Source organism: Myotis davidii, unplaced genomic scaffold (genome assembly GCF_000327345.1).
Source record: "Myotis davidii unplaced genomic scaffold, ASM32734v1 scaffold373, whole genome shotgun sequence".
In the NCBI taxonomy this organism is placed as follows: domain Eukaryota; kingdom Metazoa; phylum Chordata; class Mammalia; order Chiroptera; family Vespertilionidae; genus Myotis; species Myotis davidii.
This window is the reverse complement of record NW_006287255.1, coordinates 6,562-13,078: the sequence shown is the minus strand read 5'-3', so window position 1 is coordinate 13,078 and position 6,517 is coordinate 6,562. Positions and strand designations below refer to the sequence as shown.

General features: G+C 42.8%; 2 pseudogenes; both read right to left on the bottom strand.

Moving 5' to 3' along the window:
- Positions 1 to 275: 275 nt before the first annotated feature.
- On the bottom strand, positions 276 to 674 carry LOC102764899 (annotated as a pseudogene).
- A 4,354-nt stretch (positions 675 to 5,028) lies between these two features.
- Positions 5,029 to 5,739, bottom strand: LOC107182339 (annotated as a pseudogene).
- Between the last annotated feature and the right edge of the window lie 778 nt (positions 5,740 to 6,517).

Sequence of the window (6,517 nt, the reverse complement as noted above, 5' to 3'; positions counted from 1 at the left end):
AAGGCTTGAAAGCCATGCTGCAGAAGATCCCAGATATAAATGATGACATTGGCTCATGTTTGTTCCCTCTTTAAAGTCCTGCACACTCTGAGCCTTGAGCCACCGTGTAAGAAGTCCATGGAGCCACCAGCAGGAGAGGCTATGTGGAGAAAGCAAATGGAGATACAGAGAGATGTCTGAAGGTTCCACAGAATATTCCTGAATTTCTGACCTGCAGAAACTGAGAAAATAAATGACTATTCTTGTTTTAAACCACTAACTTTTTTTTTTTGAGGTACAATTCCCATTTATTTTTCCCCCAGAGAACTTTTCTTCACTCTTTAACAACTTAGTTCCTTACATGGGCTTTGGTGGAGGTCATGGGGCCGCACCCGCAGGTCTAAATTGAGGTGAGGGTGTTCGGTCCTTCCAGGCTTCACGAGAACGATTCCTGACTACCTTGCTGTGAATGGCACAGCTCACACAGTAATGCAGCTTCACATACAGCTTGGGAAGCACATTAGCATCGAAGACACTCACTTCGGAGATATCCCTAACGGCTGTGGCCTCTACTATGTTTCAAATGGCAAACTTCTTAATGGCCTTGTCCTTGGTCATGCACTGGGCACAGTTGGTGCAATGAATAGGCTGCACATGGCCTCGGCATGACCGTTATTCCTTCTTTTCTTGGTCATCTTGGAAACGAGGACACAAGAGAGTAAACCACTAACTTGTGAGATGCATTGTTATATAACAATAAATCACCAGAACAATTCCCTCCCCCTGAAAACCTATATGTCTATAGCACACCTATCATTATAAGTAACTGTGTTTATCTCTTGTTATCCCCTATTTGGTAGTAAAGTTCTCTAGGTCTAGAACCATATATTGTTATACCCTTCTCAGCACAGTTGCCAGACAGGTGAGAGAATAGACCTTTGGGATGGTTATCACCTGACTGCAGGCTGAGGGCCTATATAGAAGCTATGAACCATGTATTATTATACCCAATATCTTGTTGAGGGCCTACGTAGAAAATATGAGTTGTTTGAATAGCTTGGAAGGGTGGATGAATAAATGATGGAAGGAGGTTGTCAGAGCATCCAGAGCACAGCTGCTTTGAGTCTATATATTCTCCTGAATCCTACTAACAACTATGCCAAGTGTCAGGGAAGGTTCCTTCTCGAAGCCTGCCCATTGCACTAACTGTTGGGTCTGAGCCTCTCTGTCAGGCGATGGACCTTCTTGGACGCCAGGTGGTAGATGGAGAAGCCATGAGAAGTTGTGGGTATATAAGAATGAGTCTTTATTGTAGAAGCCAATGGCCATTGTGGACCAAAGAGGGCACATGCTAACCTGACAAGCTCAGGGAAGACCTGCATGGTGGTCTTGCAAACTCAGAGACCTAAAGTAACCACAAAGGATGGTCTGAAATTAAACTTTAACTAAAAGCAGTTATGGTGGGTACATCCTAGGCCGGTATCTTCACTGACAAGGTCAACCTTTACCTTAACATACCCTTGAAATGTCTGGGTAACTTCCCTTTTTCTGGACCCCTTGGGGCACACCTTAATGTGCCTAGGTGCCAGGACAGATACCACAAATCCCTCCATTGTTATCATGTGAATTGTTCCTGCACCCACCTAAGTATTTGTCTATCATTTTACCTTTTATCCAATTCCAGGGGTTTCCCTGCTTTGCTTTCTCCCGCTTCTCTGGTCTATCACCAATGGATTTCATGTAACCCACCTATATCCCTTTTTTTATTGCAATGTATAAATACAGATGTAATCTGCCAATCTCCTGGGCATTATCTCAATTCATTGAGGTTCTACCTCTCAGCTTATGTCAACAGTTTGGCTCAAATAAACTCACAAAATTCTTTACAGGTTTGTATGTTTTTATGTTAACACCATTTAGCCATTAGACAAAATAGTTCTTTATAGCAACGTCCTCTATAGGCAGCTGCACACTGGCTGGTGAACCAATACATCTTTCCTACAAAGCAGTAGTATCCTCTGTACCCACAGCCATTATCAGAGCAGCTGCATGCTGCCTCTGTATTCACAGCCTCACATAGCAGCGGCACCAGAGCTCTCTGCTCTTGCCTCTCTGGCCTCTCCCCTCTCTCCTTTCCTGCCTCACATAGTAGCTACATCCTCTGTGCCTACCTCAGCTTCTCCTCCATACACTGGCTGATTAACATGTATTATACCACTTAGACAAAAGAGGCTAGTTGCCAACAACGACATCAATTATTTGGGCTATAGAAGGGCACAGTGTACCATGAGATCGCCGTGGCCTTGCAGCTGTGTAGTCCTTGGATATTCTGATTAAGATTCCCATGTTCAGAGTAGCCTTGGCCATCAAGCATATTAAGAACAAGGCCTTGACTATCCGGCGTCTCTGGCATGGTTCCCACAGAGACAGAGAGATAAGTGAATACTTCCCAGAGATGCTGTGGGATCCTATAAACTAACGAATATAAAATATCTTAGCAATGTCTTAAGATTTCCTGTTCTTAAATGATACATGTTATCCATCTTAAGACATGTATATGATTAGAGAGGTTTAAGGTCACAGACATTTTCTGGATAATAAATCCAGTAACGTTCCCTCATTCTACTCCCACCCAGCTAAGCTATAATGCAATTGTCTGTATTTCCATTAGTTAGAAGCACTGTGGAAGCCAGAACTATGTTATGTTTTGTTTTTTTACCACTTTACCGTCAGAGCCTAGCACAATGCTTGCCATATATGTTTCTTTAATAGAAGTGGGGGAAGAAAAGGAGAAAGGAAAGTATTTCAAAATTCAACAAATGTCTGTTTAAGTAGGTATAATAGTCTCCCCAGTTGTATAATTGTCACCTTTTGTAAACTTTCAAACATTGTAATTTATAATTTCAGAAGGAATCCAGAAGACATTTAGAAAAAGAGAAATCTAAGCCCAATAGTTTGTCACCATCATTCTCAAAGTTTGATCAAGCAGTGGCTGCCTCAATGGAGTTATGCAGTCATGAAGAGTCCCTGCCTTCTAGGGGTTTGCATCTGAACAGAATCTGAAAATGTATGGATCATTTAACACTCCCCAATGCCATGAGCAGGAAAAATGGTCACAAAACAGGCATGTGATGCAGATGCTGGTGTCAGGAGATTGTAGAAAAATCATACCATTTTTAAGGCTTAAGCAGTCTGCCTAAGGTTCCTTCCTTACTGTTGGCAATAATAATAGCTGCCACTTACTAAGCCCTTAGAAATCTAAGCACTTCCATAAATTAAATCATTTCATTTTTAAAGCAACTCTAAGAGGTAATATTATTAGCATCCCCCATTTTAAGGAAGAGGATTGTGATGCACAGAGAAGCAGTTTGCCTAAGTCTCAGAGCCAGAAAGTCAGGAAGCTGGAGCACAGACCAGGTGGTCTGTCTGCTCTTAACCATCAGGCCACACTGCCAAACCCATGGCTGCCACCACACGTTACAGAGGCAAAGTGCATGGCACGCCCACTCTCTCCCAGCCACAGAGACATGGTCAAGCAGGGAGGCAGGATGTGGTGGTTACTCTGAGAGTAGCCCCAAAATTCCTCTCAGGGAAAATTCCATAAATAAAACAAGCTCATTGACAGAGTTGATAAGGGCTTGAGGCCCTGTAGGCACAGCCTGGAAGAACTGAAGCTACAGAGAGTTAACATTTTTATGCAAGAAATCAACAAGAAAATAAGAAGTGTGATAGGAGAAGGGAGAAGAAAAGGGAGGCCCAACAAACATAGCAAGAAGCTGAAACTGAAATAGAAAATACTGCCACTGACAATTCACCAGAAGTGGAAGCAACTAAGGGGTCTCAAAGAACAGGAGGTCTAACCATTCATAAAAACGTCATTAGTAATGATCATTCAGTATCGCCAATATTTCCATTCCTGGCTACAGAGGTTGAGGTGGACTTCTCAGGCACCTGTAATAGAGTGGAACCACATAACTAGTTCTCCCAAACAACAACAACCAGGAGTCACTTTCCATGCAACACATTTAGTTGCCGCCAGAATTTCTGACACCCCATCCCCTAACCCCCGCCATGGTGATCCAAAGTTTTTTACCCATTTAGACTTCCAGCTTGACCCATGCTAATAATGCATAACATGAGCTGTAGCTATGGCTTTTCCAACATTCTATTATGGAAATTCTCAAACATTTAGAAATTGAAAGAAGCTTACAGTAAACAACTTTGTGCCCAAAACCTAGATCCTACAATTAACATTTTGCTGTATTTGTTTTACAGACATCAGTATTCATCATTCCTAAATACTTCAGCATGCATATGTCTAAGTGAGCCAAATATTTGCTTGCAGTTTGTGTTTTGTTTTGTGTTGTTGTGGGTTTTTTGTTGACAAAATGTGTATACAGTGAAGTGCACAAATCTCGCATGCCCATTGGAGAAGTTATATTTGTTGGTTTCAGCCACTGATGTTTTGGTTTTATTGTTACCACAGCAAAACCTAGCCTTCCTGGCTAATTCATTTCACTGGATGGTGTGATGTCACACTGCAGGTGCCCCAAAAATCTCTCATTCAATCTACCACACATGCAACCTGGAGTTAGTGGACTGTGTGGAAAGGTCAGGGAGGTCTCCAGTTCAGTGATATGGCAATAAAATGGGGATGTACACAGAGGAATCAAAATGCAGAGTAGAGACTAAGAACTCTAAGCAAGCAGACCCTGGAGTGTGAGGCAACTTGGAAAATGCAGCATCTTCTTGTGCAAGACTCCCGGGAAAGACTGGAAAGAGACCCTGCTATGCCATGATATGTACAAGTGGGGATTTGAGCCAGTTTGACCTGACTCCATGGGCACAGTTGATTAGTCCTTTCTCCTTGAACACTCTCTTCCTTTGGCCTCCAGGATCACCCTCTCTTATTTTCCTGGTTGCTCATTCTGTGTCTCCACTTTCTCCTCATTTCTAAATGTTGGAGTACTCCAGAGTTCAATATCTAGGTCTCTTCTCTTTTCTTCCCTTTTTTTTTAATTTCTGTTCTTATTTATCTGTTACTCTTGGAAAATGTCATTTTTTACTGGATTCCGACTTAGAGGTAGAAGCTCTTGGCAATCTGCGTCTGGAGTTTTTCTTTGGCCTCCTTCATTTTTGTAGCCAAACGTTTAGCATATTCTGGGCCTCTTCCTTATTTTTCTTAGTACATTGCTTCTTCAGAGCCACACGCTGATGTTTGTGTTGCAGGACACGTGGAGTAACCAGACACTGAATCTTGGGTGCTTTGGTCCAAGGCTTCTTACCTTCTTTGTTTAGGGGCTTTCTCACAACACATTAGTGGACATCATCTTCTTTAGAGATTGAAAAGTTTGTGGATTCTGCTAGCTCTTTGGGGGCCAAGGCACAATAATATCAGTGAGAATAGGAATATCTTTCTCCCCTTTGTTTATAGTAACCAAAGGGAGAACAAGCAGATTGGCATCCACAATGCTATCTCAAACAGATGAGAGCTTTCTTTATCCAGTCCTCCTTGCTCTATAATAGGAGTGCCCCTTACTCAGCAGCCGGTGAACATGGCCATGAGTCAAGACACCATGCTTCATGGGAAAACTTTGTCATTCCCACCACTGACTCAAACCATATAACCTTTTCATTTTTCTCAGCAGCAGAAACTCCTGTGGCCATACACTTCTCACAAAAAATACAAAGTTGGTGTTCATCATCCACTTCAATGAGTTTCTGGCAGCCAGTGGCTGCCAAAGAGGTGCTCAGCTTCATCCTGAAGCAGCCAACTGCCTCCAAGGTGCCACGAAAGACAGCTCTTTTCTATCTACGCTCATCCCCCTGCAGATAACATCCAATTCCATGGACTTACATATAGTGAATGTGATATTTTAAATTCCCAAATTTATATATTTAGCATAGACTTCTCCCCTGAACTTCATACTTCAAGATCTGATAGCCAACTTATCATCTCTACTTATGTCTAATAGGAACCTCAAATGTAACATGTCCAGAACAGAACTCCTTACTGTGGCCCTGAAACTCTTCCTCCTGCTGTCTTCCCCATGTATCCCATGGCAACTTTGTCTCTTGTAGTCATCTTAAATCTGTGTATGTGTGTGTGTGTGTGTGTGTGTGTGCGCGCGCGCGTGCACAATCGCATCTCTGCTTGTATTGTCAAAGATGTTCTGGATGTGAGGGCAATATGGCTGTGACATGTGAACCCCATTGATCACTGGGGTGAATTCAGCTGATGTGGCTCATTAGGAGGGCGTCCTCTTTCTCCCTTACATGCATTTCTCCTGAAGCTGCCCACTCTGTCAAAGGGGATGACCTTCCCCAATAGAGGAGAACCATTCTTTGGTCAAGGATATACAAGTAGTTGCACTCCCCTACTAGAGCCTCCAAACAAGCTCTCAAGGGTCATTTGTAGGAGAACAAAGGGTAGTCAAGCTCCCAAGATTCCAGACACATCCAACTGAGGTGCTGCATGTGGCAATCTGCCTTTCTTGAGGAAGAAATGAGAGAGAGAGAGAGAGAGAAAGAGAGAGAG